Source organism: Lepus europaeus, chromosome Y, assembly GCF_033115175.1.
Source record: "Lepus europaeus isolate LE1 chromosome Y, mLepTim1.pri, whole genome shotgun sequence".
Lineage (NCBI taxonomy): Eukaryota > Metazoa > Chordata > Mammalia > Lagomorpha > Leporidae > Lepus > Lepus europaeus.
The window spans coordinates 16,070,976-16,083,237 of record NC_084851.1 but is presented as its reverse complement, the minus strand read 5'-3'; positions in this window follow the sequence as shown (position 1 = coordinate 16,083,237).

The window sequence follows — 12,262 nt, the reverse complement described above, 5'->3', positions numbered from 1 at the left end:
AAGGGGAGGGTTGTGGGTGGGAGGGAAGTTATGGGGGTGGGGAAGCCATTGTAACCCATAAGCTGTACTTTGGAAATTTATATGCATTAGATAAAAGTTTACAAAAAAAGATCTTAAAGGAACAAGTCCTGAATTTAGAAGTATACTATTGAAAATTTCAACAACAATGGGATATATTTTTCCATAAAAGTCCATACAGAGTAAAAAATAAAAGTCCTTGAAAGAGTAAAACAATACCCAGATGTAGATGGCTCTGAGAAATTTTGAATATAAAAAGTAGTTAAGTTATTTTCTGAATGTTGAAGGAATTGACAACACAATTAAAAATTGAACAAATTTATTCAAATATTCACAGTGCTACCACTGGTACATTATTTGATGACATAATTGCACAATATTCATAAATTCCAATACAAAGCAAAGATTAAAATATTTCTAATACTAGAGTATAAATTCCAGGGTGATTACCGTTAGTAGAACTGTTATTTTGTAGGAAAGAAAACAAAGTGATAAGAAAATTGAAGGAAATCTGTTAATTTATCCTTATTTCACATGGGAAATAAGGATAAATGAATAAAAATAATACAAAGATCTTAGAAATCATGCAAATCTCAAGGAAAGATATTTCTATTTACAAATATACTTAGTAAGTTCAAAAATTTATAGTCCTCTGAAAGACCAGAAAATTCCCCTGCAAATTGAGAATGGTGGGTCAAGAAGGCTTTGAAAATTTGGGAACATGAAATAGATACAAAAGAATTCAGATAATTTTTACCTTGTTGATGTCACAAAAAACAGCAAAAATGGCCTAACTATAGTAGTAGTCCTGGCTTATAGTAGGGTGTTGATGATATAAACAGGCCACAATAATCAATTAAAAGACAATAACTAAAACACTGCACAACTTAGAAATGCATGTTTTTATATCACCTATATTCTAGTTACTGGAAGTAGCAGTGATCAATAATGCAGGAGCAATAATAGCATGACAACATATACAAGAGAATTGGGTGAACCAACATCTATTAAAAGTGCACTTAACTTGAGAACTGAAATAAAAAGCAATGAGAATGAAAACCCTATACCTTTTATATAAAAAATCTTAAATGAAACATGTATTTACATCTACACTTTGAATAAATCAAGAACCAATGATTTACTTATACTCATGTAAACCAGCAAAAATTAAAAATATATAATCTGGAAAGGTAGAATAATAATATGGGCTAGAAGTGCTTTTGATGAACCATAAAAATAAAACTGGCCAAGAAAACTAACAAAATTTTGAGTAAGCTGATAGCCTTTCAATGTTAAAAGCCAAGCAACATACTAATAGGTTTAGTCCTAGGATAGGCTTCCATTGGGTTACTTTTCATATACACAGGGGAGAAGAATAAGCTCAAAGATAAAACAAAATATGCAAAAGAGGTATACTTGTTACAATATAAATTATAATTGCATTACTGTGAATTCAGTTACTTGAAAATAACAATTAAAAATGTGACAAGCACATATAAGGAATTTTTGTAAATAATAACCCATTACATATAAATTAAAAATAGAAAATAAGAAAAAAGTATGCAAATAAAACAAAACTATGCCAATAACCAGAAAACATAAAAGCGAATATATTTATATCTAGAGCTACACATTCAAAATTTGTATAACTTACTTTTCATTGGAATGGTATAGTTCAGAGTCCCATAATAATGCAATCCCATCTCATTAGAGTAATGTAAATAAAACATATGAAACATCATATTGTAGCTCATACCCTGCTTGTGTTCACCTGTCTAACAATCTCTAAAATTAAATAAACCAGAAATTAAATTGTAGGATTAAAAACCAGGTCAAGATCCTTTCCCTTACATAATTGTCAAATGTCATAACATGTAGCAGTATCTAGATCTAGAAGAAAATTTGAATCATCAAAAAAACTATGATTCAGAGTACTATAAAAATTAAGAAATACACACATATGGCTTTATGTATATTATTTTTAAAAATATATGTACATGTGTGCATTACCTTGAGGAGAGAGTATGATAACCACTGATTAAGATGACTGTGAGACACTGTGTACCAGAAAGTTTCCAGGACACCTATAGAATGTTGGGAGTGATGATGATCTCACAATGACATTCACATGGCTGGGATTGGCCTATGGTTAAGCTTATGATTATAAAATAAACTCAAAGTATGTTATTGTAAAAAGAAAGGCAAATCCACAAGAAAAACAACTGACATTATTCAAAGATCAAACAAAATTAACCTCAATTTCCAAAGTGAAAAGTTGAATTTAAATTCCATGACATTAAAATACATTAATTCTAAGAATTAGCTCTAGAATGTGCTTGGATACTATGAACATAAAATTTGCTTGGACATTTCCAGAATCAACACAGATGATACTTTAACAACAATTGGGCAAGGCAAAGAAAGTAGTCTGAAATTTCGTGTGCTAGAATTGGCATGAATTAGATTATTTTCCATGTACTCAGATGGAAATAGCAAACTCAAATACAACATAAAATATTCATTGTATTTTGACTGTTTGGTCTACTAATGGAAAATTTATTAGAAGCAGAAATAGGGTCACAAGCAGAGGTAATAGATAGAGGGAAAAATAGTCATAAACCTACATTGAAAAATACAAAAAATTGCAGGTGCTTAAATCCAGAAAGTCTTATCCAGTTTAAATAACTAATCTTGAAGCTAAGGTAAGAGCACCTCAATTTAAGGTATGGGCACTTTAAAACGAATGACCAATTTAGAGTATCTGAAAATAAAGCAACCTTTGAAGCAAATATGTGTCCTCGTAAGTGTAAAGGGGCCTGCACTGTGGCATAGCAGGTAAAGCCACTGCTCATTTGAATCTTGGATGCTCCACTTCCAATCTAGCTCTCTGCTATGGCCTAAGAAAGCAATAGAAGATGGCCCAAAGCCTTGGGCCCCTGCACACACGTGGGAGACCTGGAAGAAGTTCCTGGCTATATGGCCATTAATGCCAACTGGGAAGTGAACCGGCAGATGGAAGACTCTCTCTCTCTCTCTCTCTTCCTCTCTGTAACTCAATCTTTCAAATAAATAAATCTTCAAAATAGTAAAGTGCATAATATGTATATATATGTATACATAATATACATATATTATACACATATATACATACATGTTTGTATATATGTACATATTATATAATATGTATATATCATATAAATACAAAAATATATGCATATACATATATGTGTATGTATATGTGTATATACATATATATGTGTATTTATATGTATATATACATATATATATATATAAGAGAGAGAGAGAGAGAGAGAGAGAGAGAATGCACTAAATTGAATATCTCAAAATCTCCATTGTTGCACAATTTTCCAAAGCAGCAATCATGGAAGGAGTTAGACAACTGAAAGAAATATGGGAAATTTTATAACTTCAACATAAGCATGCTGACTAGGAAGACAAGTATTTTCAGGACTATATATGCATTTTGATATTGAGTGGAAGTGAATACTCTTGTAGCAAGAGCATAAGTGACAAAGTATTCATGAATTTTGTGATAAAGAGACTCACTCATGTAATTACAAAAGAAAATACAGTTGGCCGACAGCTTAAATAAAAATATTTTAAGTACATTAACAGAATATATTTGAAATATAACACAAATAAAACTTGTTATATAGTTTCCAAAATCAAAGGTCAATGTAGAGATCCAAGAGTCCACAATCATAACATCTATATGACCTGTAAAGGAGAAAGATGACACTGATGCTAGATGACTCTGTGCAATGTTGATCTTGAACACTGTAATATAAGTGGCAGAATATAGAGAAAGTTGATAACATTAGAAAGATAAAGTACACCAACGTAGCCACAGGTAACTTGTCCTAAGATTGGCATAAGCCATGCTGTTAATAAATATAAAAAAGGATGGTTATTATAATAAATTCAAAAATAAAATGAAAGTTACACTAATGTGTTGAATTATAATGCACAATATATTATGATTTCTGGAAATAGAAATGAACAATATTATAGTAATAAAAATTAAATCTAAGCATATTTAGAAGACATGGGAAAAATAACTACAAATTTACATTAAAAATACAGAAAGATTAGAAGACCTGAGATAAGGAAAGCATCACACAGCTTAGAATAATACTCATAATCTAAAAAGGTCTGAATTTACCATTTGGAAAATTCCAAAAGTTAGCTTTTAAAGCTTCAAAGAAAAAAATAAGAAATTAGAAACAGGACATTTATACGGTCTGAAGAGAAACCAGATATTTGGTTTTTCCAGTTTGGTCCCAACTGAAAAAATCGAAGGACCTATGTCTCTCATCTTATAGAGACACCAACTAATCAGTCTATTTGGAGTATATTAGAAGTACTGTCAAGATGTGATGTGGTACCAGACTTTAAGTTTCTATAATGGAAAATGCTATTAATACAAATGTTTGAGAATTAAAAAGTCTAATGACCTTGTTTTACTAGACATGATAGTTATCTTAATGAGAAAGCCCCAGAGGCTTAAAGGGTTAAATACTTGTAAAATCCTACAGGTGCTTTCAGAAATACTGTGAAGTAAGCAAGTGCCTCTTGTTGGTTGATGAGTTTAGAATTTTAAACTTGGCGACTTAAAGTCTTTTGTCATCCACAGTTATATATGATCTGCTGCTCATAAAACTAAAGCGTTGTTGGTTCTGTCTTTAGCTGTCCTCCTATAGGTTCCTATGGACTTTTTCCAGCCACTTTTATTGTATTCAGTACTTTGGGATGGCTCTGTAAACAGATGAAGCCAATAATGTATTAACAGTACCAACTGAGAGAAAGTATGGTTAACTGAGGTTACTAAAAAGAAAAAGCAATTCAAATCAATTGGCAATCTACAAAAAGAGTTAAAGATTTTAAAAGCTATTATTAAAATTGCTATATTGGTCTATTATGCTATATTATATGTGTGTACATATTGTATGTCCACATGGGGAAATTTTATTAAGAGTTTTATTTTAAAGGGCTTATAGATAAGATTGTCCATAAATTTAAGCTGCTAAAATCAATCAAAGATACATTTTAATTTGTGGGACCTGAATCTGTGTATCATATGTTTTAGACTTGTTGGTAGAAAGAAACTAAAAACATTTTAGATGGTTGTGCTTAAGTTTACTGGCTAAACAAACTACACCATGTTAGATATTTAAGAGGTGTTTTCAAATACATGATTCTTAAAATTTATAGAAGGCATTGGACCTTCTGGTAAATGTTTCCTTAAGTTGTTATCTAATGGTTGAAATGGTTTGCTAAGTATTCATGTGATATTGCTATTGTCAGCAAGCGATCTAGGACTTGCTCCCTCATTTCTCTATTCTAAGCCCAACTTGTTCTTTCATTTCTCTATTCTCTTCAAGGTAGGAAACTAATTCTATTATGAAGGAATCTGTAGGATGCATAATTTAATCTTTAGACCTTATAAAAGAGATGGCTAACATTTTTCTGCAATAGCATAGCCAAAATAAGAACTCAAATAATAATCTCATAGCTAGATTCACTTCGCCATCAGCAAAGTATACAGTAAGTAGAAAAAACCTCCCTTTCAGACCAAAGGGAAAGAAAGTTTTAAAGTGAGAATATAAGTTTCCTCATGGGCATTGTCTACCTTAGAAAAACTACTACAGAACATGCCTGTGACTATAGACTTGTAGTTCAGGCCACCGAAGACTAGAGATGGCACACAGGCACTCCCTTGACTTGCATCCTCTGGTCTGCTTTAACACAAACCAGGAGGAAAAGATAGCTCAGCATCAGAAGCAATGGGTGGCAGGCCTATTAATGGCTGATCTGTACAGTGATCTGCCCTCAAGGAGACCCAACAGGCCAGTCCACTGCAGTGGCTTTCAATGTGGTAAGCCTGGGCTTCAGCAGAAGTCAGCTTGTGAAGAGCCCTGGCAGCACTGCCAAGAGTTGGATCACTGGAAATGGACCTGCCCTGGAGTCGAAGGATGCCCAGGTCAGAGCCACAGATCTTATTGGCTCTAAGCTGAAAAGCCCTTCACTCAGCCCAACTTCCAAAGTGACCACTGCAGCTGAGGGGATGGTCAAGTAGGGTCAGCAACATTGCAGGCAGAACTGTCAATTTCTTGTTAGAGATGCCCCCTGCCTTTACCTGGCCAGCTCTCCTCCCAGGCCAGCCAAGTAATGAAAGTCAACAGAGTGCCTTCCACTAGGAGGTTCACACCTCCCTTAGGATATACCCCATGTGAAGAGATAGATAGGTCTGGGCCTCTGAATTTACAAGGCCTAAAGCCCACCAGATTATTATCAAGCCCCTTCTATCAGGTTCTATTTGCCTCTCAATCAGAAAACTTAATTGTAGCTTAGACAGCACCTTTCTTAGCTCCTCTAATAATGACTCTGTCCTTTGTTCTAGGCCCTGTCTAGTGCACTTGGGCCTCATTCCTTTGTAATCATAACCTCTACTCTACCACCAATGGCTCTACTCCCAACCTGTGTGTACTGATGGTCCTCTTCCCCACTTAATGCTGTATAATTGTTCAAACCTGGTATTTGCCACTCTTAGGATCATTGGTTACTATCCTCACTCTGTCTTTTATGACCTTGTCTAAATATGATCAGAGTCGGCAAACTTGGAAGGCTTCCATAGCCTTGGCAACTCATGACGACAGCCTAGGATGGTTACTGGCACCATAAACTAGAGTGTCAATTTGTTGGGTCAACAACAGGAGCCACTGTACACTTGCTCCTCATGTGGGATCTCTGTCCTTAATGTGTTGTACATTGTGATTTAATGCTATAACTAGTACTCAAACAGTATGTTTCACTTTGTGTTTCTATGTGGGTGCAAACTGTTGAAATCTTTATACTAAATTGATCTTCTGTATATAAAGAGAATTGAAAATGAATCTTGATTAAATGGAAGGGGAGAGGGAGCGGGAGAGGGAGGGTTGCGGGTGGGAGGGAAGTTATGGGAGGGGGAAGCCATTGTAATCCATAAGCTGTACACTGGAAATTTATATTCATTAAATAAAAGTTAAAAAAATTCTAGGAGTTTAGTAACTTTGTGAAGATTATTTTTTCTCTAGATATATTGGAAATATGTAGTCCTTTGCATTTATTATCTGTTTGAAAGTAGTCTCTCTCTCTTTCTCTCTTTAGTTTCCCAGATAACAGGGCAATACACTCTATTACTTTTGCTATTCTTTATTATCTGCACATTAAAGAAAGAGTAAAGAATGTCAGTATTACTGTTATGACATTGTTTTATGTGATTTATTTGTCATCAGAGTAGTTAAAAAAACACTCTGAAGGTTTCCCACTATTACAGATATGCAAAACACTTCATTAACTTATATTTATGTTTTCTTTATCTAGTTTTTAGCTGATTTTAACTCAAGTGTGTATCATACTTCTGCTTTCAAGGAGAACCAATTTCTCTAATTGCTCTACTTTGGATAGTCTCTATAAAAGGGATGCAAATGTTTTGCAGGATTATTTCAGAAGCAAGTGATAAATGAGTATGTAGGAATGGTGTGAAGTTTTCTCTTTTGCAAAACTGCTTTCTCTCTGTGAGCTGACCTATCTTAGTTCCAGCAAAAGGGCAGTGGTCAGAGGCCAGGTTCTGCTGTAGTGTGACACAGCTCTTAGCATGATTCCAACCTGTGCTGTTTCTGGAGTGTGAGACTCTCTGTTCATGATAAGAACATATGTCTTCTGAGGATGACATAGCCAGATGTAGAAAAATGGGCTCTTTTGCCTCCTGTGCAAGCTCTCTGTATAAGAAATGCATTAGTAGTATCACTCTCCAGAGCATCTGGATAGGTACAGATTTCACAATTGTTGAGAATAGGAGTTTAAAAATTAATGTACACTTTGAAATATATAGGTGATATAAAATCATGATATATGTTCAGCATTAGATTTACATTTTACAAATTAGCTAACAATAATTAAATTTCAAAAAGCAGTTTATGTAGTTTGAAAAAATATGAAAACAATGGTGAGTAGATTGATATAGGTTTTAGGTCGGCACTGTGCCTCACTTGGCTAATCCTCCAGCTGCGACACAGGCACTCTGGGTTCTAGTCCTGGTTGGGGCACCAGGTTCTAGTCCCGGTTCCAGTCCAGCTCTCTGCTGTGGCCCAGGAAGGCAGTGCAGGATGCCCCAAGTGCTTGGGCCCTGCACCCCATGGGAGACCAGGGTAAGCACCTGGCTCCTGCCATCAGATCAGCGTGGTGCGCCAGCTGCAGCACACTGGCTGAGGCGGCTATTGGAGGGTGAACCAACAGCAAAGGAATACCTTTCTCTCTGTCTTTCTCTGTCCACTCTGCCTGTGGGAAAAAAAAAAGTAAATGTGGAAATTGTAGTGATGTGTCCAACTAGCATGGATGAAAAGGCAATAACAACTATTCAAAGATCTTAAAATTCTGAATGTGGTGAGAACCCTAAGCAATAAATTAATAATGCAGCATCACACGTGTAATACAATGAATGTATTCATAAAAAATACTTTCTCTTGAAATAAAATACAAAGCATAGACAAATACATATGAAAATAAACCATTGTAGATTTTAGGTTTTGGTTTTCCCGAACAAATCTTTTATTCAAGGAATACGAGTTTCAGGCATTTCATAAGTACCACTTTAGGATATAGTGATTCTTCCCACCACACCTGCCCTCCCACCCATACTCCCACCCCTCCTCCTCCATGCTTTCCCATTCCCAGTCCCATTCTCCACTAAGATTCATTTTCAATTTAAGGTGTTTTTAGAGCTTTGTCCTCCTGTATGCCTGTTTTTGAATGTGAATCACATATAAGACTAATCTTAGACTACTTTAACCATACTGCCTGTTTCCCCACTCCATATTTTATTTCCTTTTTAAAAATTAAAATATATATCCAACTAAATTCTTGTGCATCATTAATTTATATTCTGAACATTTATGGATTTTGACAATAATTTTTCTTTTTACAGGCAGAGTGGACAGTGAGAGAGAGAGACAGAGAGAAAGGTCTTCCTTTTGCCATTGGTTCACCCTCCAATGGCCGCCGCAATAGGCGCGCTGTGGCCTGCGCACTGTGCTGATCCGATGGCAGGAGCCAGGTGCTTATCCTGGTCTCCCATGGGGTGCAGGGCCCAAGCAATTGTGCCGTCCTCCACTGCACTCCCTGGCCATAGCAGAGAGCTGGCCTGGAAGAGGGGCAACCGGGACAGGATCGGTGCCCCGACCGGGACTAGAACCTGGTGTGCCAGTGCCACAAGGCGGAGGATTAGCCTAGTGAGCCATGGCGCCGGCCTTGACAATAAATTTTTGATGTACTTTTTTTAGACCCAGAATGGAGAGTTTAGAACAATGTGAGAGTAGATAGAAGTTCAGAGCACTCTTCTGCTTTTCAGTTTTATCTTATTTGACTACCAATAAATAAAGTTTAAGCAAACATTTCTTCTAAAATATTTTAATGAGTATTAGAAATCATGATTCAAACTATTTGCTAGTTAAATACCTTTATTTACCCACCTTGCAGAAATGAATGTGTATGTAATATTTTCATATACGGTTGGTTAATAGACCATAATATCATTCAAAAAGCTTAGTGACACCATTTTGCTCTCGTTTAAAAAATGAAATGGACACCTAACCTGGGAGTGTCATCTTTGACACACCTTCAACCCTGAGGAACCAAACACAGTGCTAAGCCCACACTCATCTCAATCCTCTAAGGCTCCACCAAAAGCAGACAGTCCACTTAATATAGAGCAATAGTGTAACAAGAAAAAATACCACAGTGAAGAAACCAAATATCTCCAACATGCCAAACAACAAATGCAAAAACCAAGCTAACAAGAACAAGGAAGACACTATGACGCCCCCAAATGAAAAAGACACCCCAATGCAAGATTATGAAGATGATGAGATCGAAGAAATGCAAGAAGTGGATCTCAAAAAATTGATAAGAACATTAGGAAGTTCTCAAAAACAAATTCTTGAACTACAGAAATCCTTAATGGACAAGATAGAAAATCTCTCTCATGAAAATGAAATATTAAGGAGGAATCAAAATGAAATGAAACAACTAGTGGAACAAGAAACTGTGATAGTGACAAGAAATCATAATGAAATGAAGAATTCAAAAGATCAAATGACAAACACATTAGAGAGCCTTAAAAACAGAATGGGCGAAGCAGAAGAGAGAATATCAGACTTAGAAGACAGAGAACAGGAAAGGAAACAGGCAAACCAAAGAAAAGAAGAAATTAGAAATCTAAAAAATATTGTCGGGAATCTACAGGATACTATTAAAAAACCCAACATTCGAGTTCTAGGAGTTCCTGAAGGCATGGAGAGGGAGAAAGGATTAGAAGCCATTTTCAGTGAGATACTAGCAGAAAATTTCCCAGGTTTGGAGAAGGACAGAAGCATCTTAGTACAGGAAGCTCATAGAACCCCTAATAAACATGACCAAAAGAGATCCTCACCACAACATGTTGTAATCAAACTCATCACAGTGAAACATAAATAAAAGATCCTAAAATGTGCAAGAGAGAAATGTCAGATTACTCTTAGAGGATCTCCAATTAGACTCACAGCAGACTTCTCATCAGAAATCCTACAAGCTAGACGGGAATGGCGAGACATAGCCCAGGTCCTAAGAGAGAAAAACTGCCAGCCCAAAATATTATATCCTGCAAAGCTCTCATTTGTGAATGAAGGTGAAATTAAGAGTTTTCCTAGCAAACAGAAACTGAAAGAATTTGTTGCCACTCATCCTGCCCTGCAAAAGATGCTTAAAGATGTGTTACACACAGAAACACAGAAAAATGGTCACCAATATGAAAGAAGGTAAAGGAAGGAAACCTCACAGCAAAAGATCACAGGAAGCTCAATTTCTCTTTGACATAGAATTAAACTCTGATGCTCTGTTAAAGCAATGTGTTAAAGTAATCTATTATGTTCTCTTGATGTCTGTTAAATTCTAATTGTTCAAAAACAGCTGAATTTTTATTAAGATCTATGGGTTATGTAAATATGTGCTTATTTTCAAAGATTTGAATAATCACCTTGTAACAATGATCAAATTTGGTCTATGTTATGTCATGATTTTAAGGAATCTTATTTCAACCAGATATTTTGGATTTTGAGCCTTCTTGGCATTCTTGACAGGCATTCAAAAAATCAAAGTTTCAAACAATCTGGTCTCTAAAATTTCCAGTAAATCCTGGACTTTGGTTTTTCCGTGTGGGCCCAACTGAAAAAATCGGAGGACCTTTTATCTCATCTTATAGAGACTCCAACTAATCAGGCTATTTGGATTATATTAGAAGTACTGTCAAGATGTGATGTGGTACCAAACTTTAGTTTCTATAATGGAAAATGCTATTAATACAAATGTTTGAGAATTAAAAAATCTAATGATCTTGTGTTACTAGACATGATAGTTATAAAAAAAATGAAATGCATTAAAAGTAAAGATAATTGTGTGAGTATAGATTGTCCATGTAAACATCTGTAAAGTTTATTATTTGAAATCCAAGTGAGTGAGATTTTCTCATTTGGAGTGCTTTGACATGTTTTTTTCTCCCCCACTTTCTATGACAAACCAGTGTACATCTTGTAGATTCCCTTGTCTTATGTTGTCAAATGAGGTCTGGGTTAGAATAGCACTTTTCTACATAGGATTCCAGATTTTAAGTGTATATGAAGGTGCTTATGGGGATCCAGGTGCTTGGGTCAGAATTTGAAAGAACTTAATTAGAATAGGGCATGCAAATAAAATGTTAACATCATTGACATTATCAGTACTGTTAAGTATTTTTGAGTTTTTGTTCCTTAATTTATTCTTATTGTCTTTCTGATGTTTTGCAAATTTACAGCATGAAAGAGTAAGACACTACAGACTGCTGCAGATGGAAGTTTATACATTGTTTATTTTACAATAAATCTGATGTCTGCAAACAGTGCTGGTATTTCTTTTGCTTTTTTTTTTTTGGTCAGGCAGAGTGGACAGAGAGAGACAGAGAGAAAGGTCTTCCTTTTGCCGTTGGTTCACCCTCCAATGGCCACCATGGTAGGCGCACTGCAGCCAGCGCATGGCGCCGATCTGATGGCAGGCGCCAGGTGCTTCTTCTGGTCTCCCATGGGGTGCAGGACCCAAGCACTTGGGCCATCCTCCTCTGCACTTCCTGGCCACAGCAGAGAGCTGGCCTGGAAGAGGGGCATCTGGGGCAGGATCA